Raw genomic sequence first — 21,600 nt, forward strand, 5'->3', positions numbered from 1 at the left:
CAAAGCAGGGCAGGGAAATACTGTGAGGCTACCTCAGAGCAGCATGCATCATTAGACAGCTTTGTGTGACTTGGCTTTTTCCACTAATACGCGAACGAAGTTCTTTGAATGGAGAATTTGTATTAAGTTCCTGCCCAAAATGACATCTGGACTACATTGTCCATTTTTAATCAAAAACTCAATGCCAAAAAAGTAATTAGATTGTCACTTTATCTCCAATATCTGGATCAATAGGTTAAACATACACAAGAATGCATGGGTGGTCATTTTTTGACAACACAGATTCAGAAAAAAGACATTTGCTGTAAGTAATAAAAGCAGTAAGTAATAAAAGCTATACTGTGGACAAACTGGAAGACAGGTTCTTTCTGGAAAAAAAGCAAGGGAAAAAATCTGAAAGTGGAAGGTAGAAAAAAGTAAAAGGAGAGTGATTTTGTACATTGTCTACTGATGTAATTTTAGGGTTGAAAACAATGTCAAGCTAGAGAGTAGTTTAAAAGCAAGTAATTTCAAAAGAAAAGAGCCAAATGGAGGTGTTGGAAGTATAACACCTTGTTTAAATAACCTGTTTCTATTTATAGTAAAAATACTGATTAGATATAAGGAATGCAAGCTCTTGAGTGGTCCTTTTGTAGCTTTGTTGTTTTACTGACACTGTTCTGTGTACCTTCATGTCCAGTACTTCAAGTCTCTGGGGTCTGAATAATTCACTGTCTTAGATTCTGACTTTCTTTCTGATCCCTGGACTCAGAATTTTCTCCCCTTTTAATTATTAGATTGTCTTTCATTTGGCTGGGAAAACTGATCCTTGAAGACTTGTGACTGGAGCAAAGAGATTTGCCACTTGTTCTGCACATTTTGGCAATGAAAGAAACAATTATTTATATGAGAACAAGAAAGAATCACTTCTGCCTTTTAAGCAAATTTTCTGTTCTTCTCTTTGTTCCCATCCACACCTTTTCTTTTTTTTTTTTTAGTTTAGGTCAAGGTAGTAACTATAAAGGAAATAGTGTTAAAAGCAATTCTTACGCATGATGGTCAAGATTAAACAAGAATTAGTCAAGATTAGTAACCCCAACTTTAATCTGAAGGTCAGGGTAGGATATACCTGCCCTGGGTACCTGTGGGTGTGCCTTTTCAGCATCAAACTAGTTCCCTTACTGTTTACACACTGTCATCAATGCAATCTTTGGAGGAGAACCTCCCTGTAGTAAAATATGCTCTACCATTGCCAAAATCTGTCTGTCATTCTAATTGAGTTTTTTTCCCCTTAGGGCCGCTAAGGATTGGCACCATTGACTCAAACATTATGGGAAAATAGCTATAATATCAGTACCATTGTTTATCTTGAAGTAATTATATTTTTTAAAGGCTGACACAGAGCTATAAAAAAATGTACTGCAGGTAAAGCTAGACAGATTATCACCCATGGAAAAATTTCTAGGGCAATACCTATGAGAAACTATGTAATCAATTTACAAACCTATGAAATTCCAGACACTATGAAGAGCCTTGAAAGTAAACAGAGCCTGAGTAAATCAGGTAGTGATCTACATGATTTCAATGTAGTTGCATATAACAGAATTTGGGTTTATATTTACATAACATACAAAAAAGAAGAAAATTACAGTTGCAAATTCAAGCACATCAAAGATGATGCAGTCTTAAATCAGCTCCCATTTATTATATATTATGGTATAGTCTTTAATGACATGATAACATACCCCTACCTCATTAAGTGTGCAGAATGTACTGTGATTAAAGGAAGAGTGTTTTACAGTAAGAAAAAAGCACCTTCTGTTACGGCACAGGATGAAAGCCCAGGGAAGCTGGGTGTAATTGTGCTTCTATCACAGACTGCAAATGTGAAGGCTATCAGAAGGTAGATAAAAAAGGATTTGGAATATGACTGCATGGCAAAACTTGTACTTGCTAATTTCTGAATACTTTATATTTTCAGAAGTATCTTTCGCTTAGCATTCATGCTCTGTATGAAATAAGAATTCAGTGCAAGGGAACTACAACAAAATTATGAGATGCTCAAGCAGTTTTCTACTGGGGCTAAGTGATTTTTCTTTCCAATTGCATTAAAATACATAACAGTTCTTAGGAACAGTAAACCAGGAAAAGTCATTTTCACAACAATGCAAATTAAATTCTAATAAAGGAATGCAAATCCATGAGGAAATGAAAACATTCTTGTCTTTTTAGCTCATCTGATACAGATTTACACATTGAGTCATGAAATAATGGAAGTTTTCAATATTCAGAATATGAATGCACTTAAATTTTTGATGTCTTCTGTTAATGATTTTCTGTACAAAACATTTTGTTGGCAGACAGGGCTACTCTACACAAACAAACTCTAATTCTAGACCTAAAAATATCACGGTACAAAGTAAATGGCGCCTTCCATAGCTAACCCATTGTAGATATCCTACAACCATGTTTTCACTAAAACACTTTCTTTCATGTTAGTTTTCAAAGTATTGCAGAACTTCTTTCTGAAAGCCAAGCAGGAGAAGGCACTGTTTCAATTGCACAAGTTTCTTCTTAGACATAAGAAACAAGATAAATAAGATGTTAAAAGAGTAATTAGTGTACTGAATAATTCACAGTCATATGTTAAAATGTATAGAAACTTACAGATTTATATTCTCTGACTCACTGCTATCTCATTTCATACAGGAACATGTTGTACACTTTCCAAAATGTTAGCTGAATTGTAATTGGCACTTGAAACAAAAGCTTAGTGAGAGTAAGAACTTTCATCAACTGCTAGTGTAGCTTAAACGAGAGAATATACAGTAAATATTTCAAAACATTACAAAGGTACAAATCGAAAAATTGTAAACCAAAAAATTGGTTTGAATGGAATTAAGTTTCTACATTTTTTGCATGCTGGAACTCAATACTATTTTTTAAAGTAAGTTCTATTTTTTCTGCTAGCCAAAATGGACGTAAGTACCCACAGACACTATTTATAAATCTGAAAAGTAGATGTTTTCAAAACTGCAATGCCACGGCTTTTGAATGCTAAAGAAATCTCATTAGTAATACTGCAAAAAGTAAAAATTCATCACAGAAGAAAATGAGAAAAACACACAAGAACTAATTTCTGACTCGTCAACAATTTTGGAGTAATATGATAGAAAGCCTGTGATATGCAATTACCAATACCTAGATAAACTGATAAACCCAGTAAGTACTTTTTGCTCCACTCAAAATATCCTGGCTTTTATTGAGTTCAATTCCAGCATTTAAAACTCATATACTGCTGTATATTTAATTTCTTTCAGCTTTATATCCACAAATATTTCTGATTTCCCTATGACTGTAATTCTATATATGTTAATAATTTTAGTCAACAGGAAGTACTGACTGTGCTTTGAAATTTGAGAAACAATGTAAAGGTAGTACTCAGCAAATACATTAACCATACACAGTCAAGCTTTAATCTTACTTAATCGAGCTTAACAGTGTATCCATTGTAACTTGAATGTGGAGTTTTTGGTGTTTTTGCAAAATGTGATAAAGATTTAGCACATCTTGGAATATGGGCTGTAATATAAGCAGTGTAGTAAGATATTCAGTAACCCTTTATGAAAGATCCCAGTGTAAAAAACAAAGCGGTTTATTATTTTCAAAAGACAAATGGTAACCTGCTATAAAATATTAGGTAGAACAACCCAGTTTCTCTATTGCTGCACTAACAGTACACTGATTTAACCCTTCATGCTCCTGCTTTATAGTAAGTTCAAATTAGATTTTTGTACTTTTGATGAATCAAGTACAAAAATTTCATATTTCCCATTTAATTTCATATTTCCCATTAAATCGCTTTTCAGGACAAGTGGAAGGCTGCCTAACTGAATTTCTGAGGACAGCTGAAATTGGACGAGGTTCTGCAAACAATTTGTGGTTTATACCTGAGGGGGCCAATAAATATTAGGTGTTTATAATTAATGGATCCAGAGCTGGGCTCCATTTCTGGCACCTGTGGCAGTCCCTGCCCTGCCTGCACGGAGAGCGGCTGGCTGCAGCGGGGGCCAGGAGGCTCCTTCCGCAGCCCCCGCAGGGGATGTTTCCAGAAGAAAGCTCCACAGCTGGATGGAGCAATGCAGTGACGGCTTGTCTCAGGGTTGTGGGCACAGCAGGAGAGGGCAATTTGCATCCTCCAGCCTCCTCTGTGCATCGAATGCAGCTGAGCCAAGGCGGAGAATGTAAATCTATGCTGTGCCCGCACACATCCTGCGCACCATCGTCACTGTAACGTGAGGCGCAAAATAGCGTGCATAAATATTGCAGGCTTAAATGTAATAAAATGAGACTTTGGGAGCTCTGTTACCATTAAAAGCCTTTTCAATAAGGGGTATTAGCAGCATGTATTTTTTGCTTAGACAATGTAATTGCTTCTTAAACAATAGGTGGGCCATCATTCCTGTCCTTACCTCTGGGGGACCTTCTTTGCCTCAAAGTGCTTATAGCAAGTTTTACAGCAAAAACTACACATTATTAGGTAGGTGGGTGGCATCTTGATATTCTTTCCTCCTCAGGATTCCTCTGGTACTGAACTGAATGTCTGCCAACATTTGGATGAGCACCTGCATGACAGAATGTTTCTATCTGAGTGCTGTAACTATTCTTAGGCAACGTTTATTTTAATAGTCCCTTTTTAGTAGACTTGCTTGTCACTCTAGATTGCTAAATATGTCTATACATTGAATAACCACTCAGCTTATATCCAAAAACTCTAACTTGTAATAATTGACCTGTATGAGTTTTGGGGGTCACGATTTGTTTGCTAAATTTGTTTAATTTAAATACCAGAAAAAAAGAAATCAAAAAGCTTGTAAGATTTTCTTCGAAGTTCATGCATCTGTTCAACTTAAAAACAAGAGCTATAGGAGTCCTGATATCCAGACATTATCTCATTATATTTCCTGGATATATGTCAAAACTCACAGCAATGCCCTTCACTATGTAAGGGGCAGTCAGGAAATGTTCATGCCATTTTTCCTTTAAAAATTACATATTTTTTTGCCTATATTATCTACATTATTTGTAAATGCTGGAATATGTACAGAAATTTGTAGTCAAAGGCCATTCACTCACAAACTAATCCCCAGATCTTCAAATATCTTCAGATATCAAGCTCCTGAACTTCCATTGACTCCTGAAGGCTTTAGTGACCTAAAGAGCTTTGAAGAGACTTCTGGGGTTTTTTCCTTCACACCAGTTCTCACAAAATGATGATTATTCAAATGTATTTGTCCACCATTGGGTATTACAGCTCAATGAAAAGAAAGAAGACTCTTGAGTATAAAATTTCATCTCTTAGGGAAGGAATAGAAAGGAATCCTGCAGGATGTGTATCCCAAGCCCAAATTTGCCACTGTCTCACAGTCAACATGGAAGAGTGGCTGCAGGGGAGCCAGTGCTACATCTTTTCTGCACAAGTGGCTCTCTTGCCTCTCTTTTGTGCTGTTGTGCAAGGAACACAAGGAGGATTGCAGTGTAAGCAGATTTGATGTTACTGGAGACTCAGTGTTTTCTTATGAAAGTAAAAATTTCCAAAATAACAAAAGGCTGTGGTTCCTTGGCAGACAGCTATATGTAAGCAAATAAAACCACTTTAACCTGTGTTTCTGTTCAAACAGAAATTCTCTGTGTAACAGAAAATAAATTTGTAACCAATCTATTTTTACAATAAGGGCAGAAATAATTTTCAGATCTACCTGGCATATTCCATTGAGAAATGTCATGACAAATGTTTAAAACACAACAAACAGGAAAAGTGACCAATAGACTTATGCATGTATTTTAGATAGACATACTTAAAACCCACTACTTTCCATCAGCTCACTAGCAAAGGGGAAAGGTTACTTCTACCTTTTTTTCAGTTATATGCACAGGTCTACCTTGCTGAGGTACTAGGGACTTCTTGGGACTGATTAGCACCAGAATGCATTGTGTGTCCCTGTCTGACGACCCATACAAATGCCATGAAACTACCAGGAAAAATATTCAGTGAATAAATAAGAAAGTTATGAAGCTGCAGCTATAAATAGAGCCTAGAACATCTTACTTTTAGATCCCTTTCAGCGATCAAGCAAAGCAGTTATTAAGTGCGAAGAAATTACCAGTTTTCAAATGTGGTTATTTTGAGTACATTTACCCAGTAATAGCTGTACTGTTTAAGTTAAAATGCATGCTAGTAAAATGACTCTGAATTGCTAATAATTAACAGGAAAAACATAAAAGTAATCTTTTACCTTTGTTAGTGAGATGATGATAACTAGTTTTTATGGCATTCCAAATACATGTATTTAGAAACAATTGTGAACCAAATGGTAGATAAATAGGATTATAGAAAAATCTCAAAAGTCAAAAATAGGCAGCAGCTCAATCCTTCCCTTTTTCATTGGATGAACACAGGAATTTTCTTTAACATTAAACATTTTACAGTGTACTGCACACAAGAATATATAAAATTAAGTGCTGAAAATGATGGCTAATGATTTAGCTTCTAGGATGTGAGCTGCTTTTGATGAAATTGACAGCATAACAAGGGGCTTCAAAAGAAGGAAGATCAGACTGCTCGCTAACAGGATCAGATTTCTTCCAGCTGCCAGGAAAATGAAGGTCACAGAACCTGCATCCAAGTTGGCTGACATTTGTATAGCACGAGTCATGACCACGTAGTGTCTCTACAGACAGGTGCAGAAAACTTGGTTGCAAGCATAGAATTATCTCCCAGGTCTCAAAGATCAATTGTTTTTGTTGCCACAGAATTAGGATTAGACAAATGTGCGAGGTCTAAAAATGTAAATCAATGAGGATATTTTAGAGCAGAAGAGTTTACTACCATTTCCTACAAAACACAAAGAAGGTGGAGACAAAGGGAAAGATGAAAGGGTCCCTATTTCCCAGCAAAAGTGACCTGCAAGGCATTTAGCCACAGGTTTCAAGGAACTCTGAACACCTCTCCACTGTAAGAAATTATTTTTTATTATTTCCAAGACTTCTCAAGAATGCTGCTCTTCTTAAAGATCGCAGTAGCTTCTCTGGCAACAGCAAGTCTGTCCTATCTTTACTAATCCTGCAGGAGAATGGTGCAGTAAGCCAAACTATTTCACCCTTCTTTGTATGCTTATGTACCTCATTACTATATTGTTTAAGTACTTGAATTATTTTCCCAGATGGAGCAACAAAATGGAGTTAAATTACTACTGCTCAATTACTTCAGCGGTCTGTTTCCTGGGGCTGATCCCAACATCCCTCTTCTCTATGCAGTCCTTATCTAGAAGCACCAAGATTTTTGTCAGATCTTTTCTTTTTTTTTTTTGGTGCATTTTTCCGCACAGAATATTTACAGAATTGCAGGATTCTGACTTGCAATTCTTGCACCTGTATATCTTGCTGTGAATGTATGGTCAGTAGACAAATTTGTCCTGTGACTGAAAGCATCTGAAGTGATGGCATGACAATGTTGTAATGGAATGCCTAACATAAAAAGCCATATGACACAGTACTTTTACACATACCTTGTCTGAGAACTAAAGATGAATTCTCAGTTGCATCACCAACAGACATATGGTCTAAAATCTGTTCTGTGAATGTGAAATTTTGCCAATGTAATTTATAATTATTTTACAGATTGGCTTAGTTGGTATGGTACTATATGTGACTTGTTCGTGTTGACTTTAAATCCTAGCAAAGAAAACAGCACCATTTACACTATAAGGAAATTGTGACATTTTCACAAACCAGCCAAAGAGTGTTAGAGGTACTTTGCAAGCTCAGTTTAAACGAATGACTTGCTATTAACAGGAGAGGCTGTGGATGCAGTTGGTGGTATCAATGAATTTATGGTTTACATAATGGTCATTACTGAAGCAGGAGTTACCATGTGGAAGATGAGCTATTTGAGTAATGAAATATATGTAGGTCATCAATGAGAAATATATGTATTCAGTCCCCCTTCTTTTATTAAGTGGAGAAGAGAATGGCTGAGCAGGAGGAATCAGGTCAACTCTTTCTTTTCTGTTTTTCTGTTAGTAGAAACAACAAATCTATTCCTACATGGGAGAAGTTCATATGCATATTCTGTAATGACAATGAAGACAGAAGTAGGAAAGGCAGAGGCTTTGACTCAATTTACAAGTATTATGGATTATTTTTAATGCCCACCCATCTATTGTAATTGCTGTCCAGAAGTGCTTAAAAAGAAGTAAGAGGGAAGATATAATAAAGCTCTCCATAAATCTCCACAAATTTCTCAGTCATAACCTGGTGTCTGAGAAGTTCTGCTTTGGAAGTGGGTGAAGCAGACAAAATAATTTTTCTCTTCTGAAACCCCCTGTGTAGAGCTTCAGTTCTTGATCTTTTGTTTTCAAGTCACTTGAGAAGTAAAATGTTTATTTCTAAATGACTGCATGTATAAAGATGGAGCCCTAAAGACAAATGATTTTTTTCAGGCAGCAAGAAGTCTCAAGCTTATTCACAAAAATACTCTTTGCCACCGAAGTGAAACTGCCAGTCTCTCTCTTTTTTCTTTTTTTTTTTTCCTACCCTAGGGATCAATGATACAGAAATTCAAAATCACTTCCAAACAATATTTGGCACTGATCTTAATCTTAATTTGAAGCATGTGGTACAAGCCAGAGATGGGATTCTGTAACCAGTTGCCCTTTAAATAAATAGACTTAAAGTTTATAAAGACACATTATCAGTAAAATTAACCATTTAATTCCACTTCATAGACTTATTCAAAAGGGCAGCTTATCATAACAAATATTAACTTTTCCAGTGAGTGGAAATGTGCATCTTCACACAGCAGCGATACACCCTTGGGATTCCTTCTCCTTAGGGTATGATGTACCACAGCCTGCTGCCTCCATCAGCAACCTATAAACTCCAACCCAGAGGAAGAACAAGTCTGGAAGAGTAGTGCTGGATAGAAGTTTATTCTCCTGGTCTGAACCTTTTGAGCAACATTAGTAATTTCTGAGAAACTCTGAGCAGTTCTACCAGCCAATGCACTGTCTGTGTGTGCTCCTTTTCTTACCTCATTCTGTTACCACAGTTAATAATTTCTCAGAAGTGCTGATTTTACTTGAGAGTGAACAGCTAAAGGCAGTGAGGTTGATGAAAAGCAAAGCAGATGCCTCTCAGCATTTTGTACCTTCTTTTCTGTCAGTATGTGGTTTCTCTGTAAAATGGTTTCACTTTCATGAGGGAAAACATCTTGGAGGCACCCACATAAAACATTTATTTCTAGATCTCAAATATGTCGTGGCATCTCACAAACTAAGGCTGAGGAGGCCATTTTAATGAAGTCATACAATGGTTTAGGTTGGAAATGAACTTTAAAGGTCATTCAGAAAAATCCATTACTTTACAGCAAAGCCCCAGTTCGAAACTATTTCCTTCTCAAAGTGGTGAACTCTGCTGTACCAGCAACAGTCCTAAATTGCTCTCCTTCCTCCTCTTTTCCCTCCACGAGGTGGGAAGCACATCTGAACCTCACTGTAGCTTCCCCAAACCTTTCCAGAGAGGACAATCAGATCCTGAACCATTTCTCAAGAACCACATATCCTACCTATTTCCCAGAGAGAGCAGTGTCCCTCTGGAAATTCCCAAAGTAATTCTGCTATTGGGAAGCACTTGCATTTTATTTTTAAATATTGGGACAGGAAAAAAAGCCTTCTTAGACAAATTCTATCAAGTTACCACTGCTCAGTTCAGGTGAGTTGACATCACAATAACCAGTATGCCCATTCAGACAAATAGCCATCATAAAATTAATTTAAACATTTGAATATTATCCTAACTGATTTAGATACAGTTAGATGCTTATGCAGATTAATATGTTGAAAATATCTAACAAAAAGAATACAAACTACAAAAGTGTTCAGGAATAAGATCTGTATTGTTACAAAGTTTCCATGCTGCATTAGAGGCGGAATTATAGCTAGAAAAGTGTATTTTATTGTTTTGGGTTTCTCAAACAACATTTGTTTTATTTATCTCAGGAGGACATAATTTAATCTACTGATACACTACCCTTTGGAATACCAGAAATGCCAAACCCAAAGTATTACATGACACACAGTATGAAGCAGAAGAACACAGGCAGAGCCTTATCTACCAGATTTATTCTGTGAAAAAGAATGCAATTGAATTACTTGACTATCAGATTTCAGGAAATGGTCTCAAGTACATTTTAATCTTACTAATGTTACCTATTTTCTTGAAAGAATTTACAATTCGGAAATTAAGAGGCTTAAAAATGTTGCTTCTTACATTTTTCCTTTCCTTTATTGCCACTTTTTATAATGGGTAGTGAAATGGTTGCTGTTTTGCATGCAATTTCTTCACTAGCTTTATGTAATTTGATTTTCTCTTAAAGCCCCAATACCTTCATGGCAAGTTGAAAACCACTGTGTGATTACTTTGCTCTGCTTGAGTCAATGATAAAGGGAGCAGAATTTCAATCCCTGTGTGCGAGGGCATGCTTTTAAACTCAATGTTTATACTTAGTAGCTCTCAGAACTACTAGCTAGGTATATAAATCACGGTGATAGAAATTTAATATTACACATGTCAAGGCAGAGTGTGTCTTGAAGGCCCAATTACACATCTAAATTGCTGAAAGGTTGTGAGACAAATTTATGATCTTTTATACTGATAGAAATACCTTCCTAACTCCAGCTTCAAGCAAATACTTTCCTTTTCCTATGTGAAAGCTGATTAACTGGAATTGTTGTTTTAAACTAACAATTTGAATCATGTATTTAGACCTTGGTTAACTACAAATCTTTCTCTTACCACATCATAATGAAGCTAAATTGTGAAATAAGTGTATTCTTCTTTTATTTCAAAAGTCACTGAGTTTGAAGCTAACCTAGTGAAGTAGGTTTTGAGTAATTCAGTACCCGAACTACATGAGTTTCTGACTGGAAAATGGGGTGCTAAACTGTGCAAATGGTACCAGAAATCAGCCAAGTCAATAGTGCAATACCTGTAGCTTGACTTTGCACCTTGTAGATTGTAAGTTTTTTAGGGATTTTACTATGAGCTTTTTATCCCAATGTACAAAGACTGAGAGATCCTTCAATGATTACAAAATCAGATATCACTGGACAAAACCCTCTAAGTTAAATATACAGTGTGTGTTCTTTCTTGTCTGATTTTAGACATCAGAGACTTACATATTGGTTTCATAGAGAGAGAAATATCTTTGTATTTCTAAGCTTTTGAATCTATATTAGGCACTTACAGAGATTAAAGATCACTTTGGATGATTTAACTCAGACAAAGTCAGTCCTGTGGCTATTGTATGACTGACTTCAGAGCTGTCAGCAGCTGAAAAAAAAAGCTCTGTGGGGAGAAACCTCTTGTGGACGTCTTACTACCACTAATGGACTGTTGGGTGGAGTACCAAGAAATTCCATAGGATGTCTTGCAGAATTTTAATATTCCAGGCTTTATTTTATTTTAGATGCCATAGAGGACAAAAACTGCCTCAGTAGTACCAGATATAAGTGTCATATCAAGGACTAAATTTTCCACTTCCACTTTGTAGAATCTTGGAAAATTGGATTAAATTATTTCATTTACTAATTCACCAAACATGTCCTGTCAAGGTTCTGTTCTGATAAAAACAATATATGAGGTCATATATTACTTATAGATATTTTAAACTGGTCTTAAGCTGAAGAATGGGTTACAAAGATGCCCATTATTACTCACTTGAATATAAAAAGATTACATATTGTCCTTTTAGAAGGAAATCACCAAATTAAAGTCTTTTTATCGCTAACCTAATTGCAAAATGTAATTACACTTTGTTTTAAATATAATTAATAATCATATAAAAACCTTTAGTTATTTCGATAGTAAGTGGAACTAAGCAAATCAATGTTCTCTTTGGAATTCATTAAAAATAAGAGCTCCTGTATTGTTCTTAAGTGCTGAGAGTTCTGTAATATTTTTCCCTAACACAGAAAAGTTCATTTAATAGCCTTAATCCATCTTTTTTAAAGTTACATCAGCACACTAGGGAAGAGCTCTGGTACCTTTCCACCTTTCAGCACACAAGCAATTCCTTGCAAGGAGGTCATTTCAGCCCCAGTTGCTGTTATCAACCAGGGTGTTACACTGAGAGACATCCATGGGCTGTCATCTCCCTCAGAAACATTAGAGGGGAAAAGGAATGACACAGCAGACATTTGCAGCAGTTCAAGGAGCTGATGTAGCTCAGTTTCATCAGTTACAGTACAGCTGGAAACATCACACACCTTTGTCTGTGCTTTTGGATGAAGCTCAGATGAAATTTTCTTCTCTCCTCACTTTATTTACTTTTTCCCCTTGTATATCAAGGAGTTGGAAGTAGGGTAAAGTTGTAATCAGCTGTTCCAAAAAAGGGATGAGCTAAAAATGAGTAGCATTGTTCTAGAGCAAACACAGGGAGGGGTTCTGGTTCAGGTTCTGTTGGCAGAGATGCACTCCAGGGTGACTGTTCCTTGCTAGGACTACAAGGCTGGTTTCCCCTCTTTTCTGGAGACCACTTTCAAAGGCAGTCAGAGGATAAGCTCCCACTGTGCACTTCTGCCTTAAGCTTATTGAATCTATGGTGTCATACGTCTTCAATCTTTAAATTAAACTCCTTGATTAGTCTGGTAGTATCCAAATCGAAGATACGAATTTCATACTCTAAAAGAAATAAATTAAGAAGGATTTACTCTTCTAAAGTTAATGTAATAGATCATAAATCAGTAAATAATACAAAAGATTTTTTTTTAATTAAAAATTTTAAACAGAAAAATGCTGACATTCCCTATCTGTATCACTCTGGTAATCTTTCCAAGGTGCCACTTGATATCATGCAGCCAAATGATTTCCAATTGCTCTTACTTCAGAGTTCTGGAACCTGGAAATAAATCTGAAGAGGGCTCTCTTGTCATTTGCATTCTTGGGGTGTTTTTTTCTTGTAAAAATATCTTTCTTAGGATATGTCATTTATTTGTGGTGTGCTCTAGTCTTTAGACTTTCCCAAAGACAGATGAAATTTCTGCTATGATCAAAACTCCATCATGTCTGTGATAGTTAGGGAGTGTTCTATTGATCCAGCTTTCATTTCTAATCAATGGAAGTTCACTGGAGAAGTTGAGCCAAACCGGTGTTAATTCCCCCATCATGCCCACTGTCAGAAGGTGATGTTTACACTTTGTCCTCTAATTGTGCCTTCAGGCTGCCCCTGAAGCAGCCCTGAGGGTGAGCTGGCAGAGAAATCACACAGGAGCTTGGGTGGAGAGGAGAAGGGACAGTTCTTCAAAATTATCACTGCTGAGTGTACCAACGAGCAGAATGCTTGCCAAGTCAAAGTCAGGAAGGTTACATGAAGCTAGGAGTGTTTGGTCTAGCCCTCTTTCTAAAGTCTTAGACATCTTCACAGTGAAATGCTTTCTGAATTTGTTTCTTTCTTTTGTGTCTCACGCTAAGAATAAGGATCTTGCTTTTTAGGATAAGAATTTAAAAACCCCCAAAACCAAATTAACCCTAGTAACAGGGGACAAGGATTTGAAAATAACTAGTTAGGAGTCTCCATTTTGCTACTTATTACTAAAGAAACAGATGTAAAATAACAAGAAAGGCCTGGGTCCACTCAGACAAGAAAATTATTATATATGGACTTAATTAATTTGCTTTACAGATTGCATGAGAATACTAAAAATATACCACAGGAAAATACACACAAAACATGACTCTATTTATCCACCCAGCATGGGTAGTTTTGCAAATTACTCTTTTGACCACCTTTACATGTAAGACAAAACTTAATTGCAATAGCATTTTGGCAAGTAGAGCAAGATTTTCTGAAAAGACCACAACAATATTAACGTGGGATAGGCTATCAATTTTTCTGCTTTATCCTATGCTGGTTGCAACTAAATTAGGAGAGAGCTTTAAAAGCATGATTATTGTATTAAGAGCTTTGTGGAAGCCATTAGTAAAAACTATTTTCCAAAAGTAGCAAGTAATATTTTCAGGGTATTTTTTTCTCTGCTTGTTTTTATTTAAAGTGAAATACTCCTATGAAAAATTCTGTTGCTTAGGAGTACATTTGTTCCACAGGGATTTTTATTTCAAGTCAGAAAAAAGCAGCAGCAGATGATAAATTCCTATGTGCATATTTTTATGCAAATGTATCTCATAATCAATAGGGAAATGTGATAAAAAAACATATATGCTCTAGAAACAGAATTATTTCTATGGAAAATATTTCCAGAATTTCCCATGAGAAGACAGTAGGTTTAAAAAGTAAGTTGCAAATGCCATTTTTAATCTGAAAAAAAAACCTATGGCAAGATTTCCACAACATATTTATGAAAGGCATAGAAGTAAAGATTAAAGGATGCATTCACTGTCAACCTTGGAAACATTGCCCATTAATTAAATATATGCACCATTCTAGCTATTGCATTGAAAACATTCCTTTGTAGGAGAATCTGGCTTAGCACTCCCTGTCAACCATTTGCCATCAGGGAGAGCAGCTACTCCATCACCCAAATATTTCAAGCCTCAAAAACTTCAACAGAGGCCAAATGCTGTCCATATTTTACTGGTCCTGCTCCTTCTGGGGCTGTTGAAGCTCTGTGGAGCTCTGTGAGCTCTTGCCCTCAAGAGACACTTTGTCCCCTTGCTTTGTTCCTATCTCCGAGCTGTTTTATCACTCTCCACCATAATACAAATTTGTCATGTCCCATTATTCCTGTCAAACCTGTGAGCTGACTGATTTCCACTTCAGGTGTCTAGAAGGCATGCTATAAACACACAGAAAATAGAGAAATGGAGCTACAGGTAGATACAGATGCACCACAGATTGCCATAATAGATTAGGTTTGCTTGCATCATTACTTTTGACTCAGAAAGATAAAGCTGACAAGTCATTCAAAAACAAACCCATCAGAAAACAGCATAATTTAGGCCATTTTAGCCTTCTCCATTTATCCATTCATGTTTAAAAATACATGCAGCAAGTTCATGGCTTTTCTGTCCTGTCTTTGAAGAGAACTGCACCTTAATGCAAACAAAACAAAGGTCAAACTCCTCCTGCCTGGCCTGGTCTCCAACTTACTCCTCCATCACCTCAAGACTGTTTTTCAAAGTGTTGCATTTTGTTCAGACCAGTCCCTTTGAGGCACCATTTTTGGCCAGATATAAACAGAACTCCTTCCATTGCAGGGAGTCAATGAGATGCTTCCAGTTTTCTCTAAGGCTTGATGGAGCACTCAAGTCGTGGTGGATATTCAGATAGGTGTCTTCATTTGCACAACACATTTAGGCCTATCAGCTGCATGGTTTTTTGCTCAGATTGCTCAAGGCAATCTTGAACCTAAGGCATTCCTCTCTGGCCAAAGAATAATGGAAGTCAAAGTAATTGCATGTAAAAATGAAAGTGGAAGTGCCCCTCCTTTACACAAACATCTTTCCTGTGCCACTGCACAGCCAACTTCCCCTGTAGTCTGACTCCATCCCCATTGTCCTAGAGCAGGTAGGTGCTGTGTAAGAAGGACAGTAGTGAAAATTCATAAAACTTGAGCTCCTCCTGTCACAATGACATTTTGGCTCACAAAAGACCTGTGCAGACAAACAGCTCTTAGCCCAGGTACAAGATGGCTGCATCTTTCTGATCTTATTTCTTGAGGACAGAAAACTAGCTTTATGTTCAAGTTAATATGTTGAAAAATTCTTAGCATCAGCTTTAACTCCTAAACTGTTTTTGCAGTTTATCACAGCAGGCAGATAAACATCACACCATGATATGATCACTCCCTCTCAGTAGGACAGGAGAGAGAATTGAAGAAAAGGTAAAAACCAGTGGGTAGAGATAAAGACAGTTTATTAAGACAGAAAAAAAAGAGAAAGCAATAATAATAATATTAAAAAACAAAAGAAGTTGTGCAATTGCTCACCACCTGCTGACTGATGCCCAGCTAGTCCCTGAGCAGTAGGCTCCCACCCCCCACAGCCAGCTCCCTCCCAGTTTTATTGTTCAGCATGACACCATATGCTGTGGAATATCCATCCTGATGGTCACTTGGAGTCAGCTGTCCTGGCTGGGTCCCCTCACTGCTCCTTGTGCACCCCCAGCCTAATTGCTGGCAAGGCACTTAGGAGAAGCTGAAAAGTCCCAGACTTGGTGTAAGCACTGCTCAGCACCAACTCAAACACCACTGGGTTATTTTCATCCTAAATCCAAAACACAGCACTGCACCAGCTACCAGGAATAAAATCAACTCCACCCCAGACTAAACCAGGACATTTTATAGACAGGTTCCTTAAACCATTGTTCCAATCAGGACACTGGTCAGGTCAGGGGGAGGTCAGATTCTCATCCTTCACTGGGAACTGGGCAAGGAGTAGATAAAGTACAAACCAGCTCACCCTCAGCCCATTCTTTTAAAAGAAAGAAAATTTTAAACAGAAAGTCTAAGACTGGTTCAATATCAACAGGAAATAATCAACACCAGAGACAAATAACCCCCTATCTTGACTTCTTGCATGTATTTTTTAAATTACAAAAATCATCAAAATATTTGTAAAATTCATGGATAAAAGCCAAAACTAATAAACAAAAATAGAGCCACCATTATGAAATCTTTATCAGGCAGATGACTATAGGTACCACAAAGTTTTAGTGAGAGGCATCATATTTATCAATCATATCAAATGATCAGTTTTCTTTGTATATAAACAGCATTGCAAAAAAAAATTCAGATTGTGAAATGTTTAATATTCAAAACGGTGTGAAGAAACAATTTTCATGAACCTCATCTTCAAAGCTTCTTAAGACAGTTAAACTACTTTAATTATACAAAATATAAGCATATGGGTTTGGCTATTTTCATGTAATTCCTGACAGTTTTCTTTTTAAAGAGAAAAATAAAAAAGGAAAATTCAAAAAAAATAAAACATTAGATGTCTTTGAGTATAAAATATCAGTGTGAACAAATATTGCCGAAAAAAATGCCATAATTTTGACCAATACAGACTGGACCAAATATTATTCTGTGGTGGAAAATCAAAAAACAATAAACTTTCTAATGGCTTTGAGAAGGAGATTTTGGATGAAAGAGAATGAAGTAGGAAAAAAAAGGTACAATTTAGCATTCAGTGGACATTCAGATAGTGAAATTTACATGTATAAGAGACAGAGGGAAGTCATTAAAGGAAAAGCAAATTATGAGATGGTGTAAGTCAAAATCTGTTCCTTTAGAACTTTAATTATCTACTCTCACCATTGCTTTTCTTTTGTAGGCTCTTCTGCTCCATCTCACTCAATTTACACTGGTCTGGTTCAGCACCTACATTCAGGGAGAAATTGCATGTTTTAATAAATACGCCCATTCTCTGGCAGGCTCAGTTTCAGCCTGCCACTCTGTGATGTCACTGAACTTAGGGCAGCTGTGATGGAAGATTCTCTCACTACCACAGCCCTGACTAATCTGTCTTGGAAGTATGAGCTGAGGAAAACTACTAATGATTTTAGAAATACAGTAAGAATTTTATGTCAAACATTTTTTAAGGATTTTTTATTTGATTAAATATAACAATACATACTGTTGTGCACAGCATGATTTATATGGTGTGTCTGAAATAATATTTATTGCATATTGTCCATGCAGTTTCAGTTTTCAATGTACTACCATAGGCTGTCATTTGTAGGTTTGATAGTTCATTCATATGTGTAAGACACTTCATGTTCCTCAGCAATCATCCCATGATGTCTTTAAGGTGTGGAAACTGTCACTAGATCAGTTTAATCTTGATTTATATTCTCAAGGCTGTCATCACAACAAGGTCCAGGATGTGGTTCATTTATTTGTCAACTGAAAGCTGACATTCTTGAACCGTGTTCCAGGGAAAAGGGTGAAAAATATTTAGAAGTGAAGTTTTTCAAAGGATGGCATTATCTTCAGCCCTGATCTTTGTGGCCATCTTCTCTACTGTCACCAATTTTTCTACATTATTTTTGACTATTGGTTCTGGTGCATTTTCCTCTACTGATTTTACCAATGCTATAAAGCAAGTCATATTCCTTCTGCTACTGAGGACTCCCACAACCATTAAGCCATTGTCTTGCCCAATGTAATAGGAATTCAGGATGAGTCAGTTTTCTGCTCAAAACCACAAACTTTTCTCAAGTCGCTGCATGCCAGGAAACAAAGCTTCATGCTGTGCATACAATTTTATTCTTACATATATGAACAGACATTCAGAGTGCATTTTGTTTGAAATGGCCCAGGCTGCAGGATTAAACAGTGTGTGAATGTGTCTGGCATTTCCTCCCCAGGCTGGGAGGAGATGGACACACTCCCTACACAACAGACCCTGTCCCAGGGAAAGTTCCCATTCTCCAAAGCCAGTATCAGCCATAATGTCAGGACAGGGATGCTGGAGAAGGCATCACAAGCTATGGTAGCAGTTTCCCATTTAAAAAGTAATAATACTACATGGGCTCAAAAATCTTTAGAAGACAAATAAAAAATTAAGCAATAAATCTCTTGTCATCTTCCTTTTTGTTACTTGCTGTCATTCTCTCGAGTGATCTATCTAATAACATTAAAAACATTTGGGTCTAGTGATTACATATAATAATATTCTTTACTATAACAATTGAGAGTGGAGTTTTTGTGTCGCATATGAAAAATGTTTCAGCTTTTTCAAAACAGCATACAAATAGCAAAAAGACTTATGAACTGCTCATGAGTCACAACCTGTTCATAGCTGTTGTTACTCTTCAAAAAGTAACTCAATCTCCCCTTCTGATTTTTCTTTTAAAAATTTCACATCTTTGTCTTACAGAGTTTGATATTAAGACTAAACAGAAATATTTGACCAGCACTTTTAGTATGGCGAGAGCCACCAAAAATGAGTGTATATTTTGAATGAAAAATACATTATTATATAATAAAATTATATTATTATAGGAATTAAAAAAATATATAATAAAGTACATAGAATTCAAATACAATTACATGAATATTGAACTCAGCTAAACCGAACGTTTGAACCGAATTGCTATTAAAACAAATTTAAAATTAGCATGATTTGTAAATAGGCTTCCCTCAAGGTTATATTTCTATAAAATACATTATACAAATGTTGCTCAACTTTTAAATTAGTAGCAGTTTACTTATAGTCCTTTAAGTGTCTTTTAATTTTTTATTCTCAAACCATAGGCAGTTTTTAGAACCTTTACAAGATCTGAAATGAGCAATACCTGAATATAAACCAACTTTAATCTCTTCTGGTTTAAAGCACTATGTTGGGAAAGCCCTTAAAGAAATTGAATTCATTAGCTTAAGTTGCAACTACAGTATAAACAGACATAGATTAAATACTATAATCACCACATCCTTGCCATTACCTTTATGTTCATACTTACAATAAGGCAAATTTACAGTTCCACAGAAATTGCAGGCATCTCAAAGCCTTGAAGAACTTGCCACGTTAATCTAAATTAGGAGCAAAATGCTGTAAGGAGGGACTTCCCGGAATGCTGGTGGGGGCAGTGCCTGTGGAGAGCAGGCATGGGTGGGTAATGGGGCCAGGGCAGTGGGGTGCTGCTGCTGGAGGTGCTGCATCAGCAGGGACACTGCTGGCCACTGACCAGCTGGAGGAGATGGGAGCTGGTTTTGCTGCTTGTGCTCTTTCTTAATAAAGCATGGCAGGGGGCCAGCCTGCCTAGGCTGGGGGTAGGAGGAAGAAGTGCCCACACCACACCCAAAGAGGAAGGGAGGTGAAAGACGAGCCTGAGCTGGTCCGCTGCCTCGTTTTCCATGCTTAGCCTTATGCCCCCACTGCTTGGGAACTACTCCATCACAGGTGCAAATGAATGAAATCAGGGTCTCATTAGAAGGAACCATTGACAATTTAAATACAAGGACCAAATAATGAGATGATTTAAGCATGTGCAGCCACTAAGGCTTTTATCCTAAAACTTCATTTGTTTCTTTCTCCACAGCAAGTTAAATCAAATGTGGCACAAATTGCAAGGCCTCTTACTTACTTGGCCCATTGGCATGAGACATTGGAGAAATCTGGCATAGAACTAATTGTTCTTAGTTGCAAAAACACTGGTTTAGAATAGATTTAGGATGGGGGAGAAATATGTGGGGAGAAAATGTTGGAAGGAGAAAGGCATACACTGGAAATCTTTGCTTAAAAGAGCCCTGTTGCTTAAAATATGAAAATACTTTTTAAATATGTCATCCTCCCATTTTTTTCTTTGTTCATCATTTCTTCACCTCTTCTTCATGTATTCAATCCTCATTACTCACCCCTGCCTGTGCCTCTTCATGGCTTCTTCCCACAACAGAGAGATTCTTTATAGACAGTGCCATCAACTTATTCGAATTTCAGGTAATAGAGGCAAATAACATTTTACTGGTAGAGAAATAAGTCCAGAACCCTTACAGCTTATGCTTTTATATATTCCTATACTGCAGTGTTAAAAATGATGGGCTGTAATTACTTTAAAATACAATTTCCCCTTTGAACATCCTAGAAAAATGCTTTCAACTAGGTGAACTCTTAGCTCTTGACCTCTGTTCTGTGCACACTTGTGAACAGCCATCTGGAAAGGTTGTACGTATTGTAACTCTTCCTGTGTGTGCATATGATTACTGACACCAAGGAGTACATAGGAGTGACCTTCTAATGCTCCTATGCTGGGCAACCTGTATTTCATTTTTAATTTAACATGAAATAGGGTTTAATAATGATCTCAGAATGAATTTAGGAAAAAATATAAAGTCTAAATGAGGAGAAATCATTCACTGAAAACCATTCAGATAACATACCGTTTTATCAACTCTGGTAATTTCACTACTATGCAAATAAGGAATTTGCATGATGATGTGTTTTTTGAAAAATGATTTGTAGCACACAGTCATAAAAACACACCTATACACTTTTTTTAATTCAATTGAAGTCTTTATTTTTGTCATTACTATTCATTTTAAGGGTATATAAAGTCTCTTAAATACCTATGTGCCCTTCCTACTATTTTTGGTGTGTCCAGTGAAAAATTTAACACTGCATCAACCAAAATTGCCATAAAATATTCCACTGAAAATACTCAGTCTAGCACTCCAAAACATATTCTCCTCATAAAAACGAACTGCTAATGAGATCACAAAGTTCTGAATTAGAGCCAGAAATAAAATCAGACTAATCTAATAACGTCTTCATGAAAATTTTAACGAAAGACAAATTAATTTAGTTAAATTAAATATGCACATAGTCTAGGGTAAGAAACTTCAGAACGCTCCCTTCACTTTGTTCTGGTAAACTAAATGGAAAATTCAGACATCCAAAATGTCTGACATTGAAAGGGACCACTGGAAATCTTCCTGTTCAACCTCCCTTCTCAGAGTTCAGAGCTGGGTCCTCTACTCCAGGTTACTTGGGGCTGTGTTCAGATGTTTTTTTATTATCTCCAAGAAGGGTAAATCCATAACCTCTCTGGGTACTCTGTGCCAGTTACCATCACATTAAGAGTTTCTTGATGTCCAGACAAAACTT

At 36.6% G+C, this 21,600-nt stretch overlaps 1 long non-coding RNA gene across 1 annotated transcript in view; it reads right to left on the minus strand.

Annotated features, from left to right (window-relative positions):
* LOC127059418 (uncharacterized) overlaps positions 1–19,566 on the minus strand; it is a 79,145-nt gene extending 59,579 nt beyond the window's left edge. Inside the window, exons 1-2 of the long non-coding RNA XR_007777181.1 lie at positions 19,460–19,566; positions 17,310–17,375 (exon numbers count right to left, since the gene is read on the minus strand). This is a non-coding gene — a long non-coding RNA (uncharacterized LOC127059418). The remainder of the gene's footprint in view (positions 1–17,309; positions 17,376–19,459) is intronic.
* Between the last annotated feature and the right edge of the window lie 2,034 nt (positions 19,567–21,600).

This window comes from Serinus canaria, chromosome 3 (genome assembly GCF_022539315.1).
Source record: "Serinus canaria isolate serCan28SL12 chromosome 3, serCan2020, whole genome shotgun sequence".
NCBI classification, from domain to species: domain Eukaryota; kingdom Metazoa; phylum Chordata; class Aves; order Passeriformes; family Fringillidae; genus Serinus; species Serinus canaria.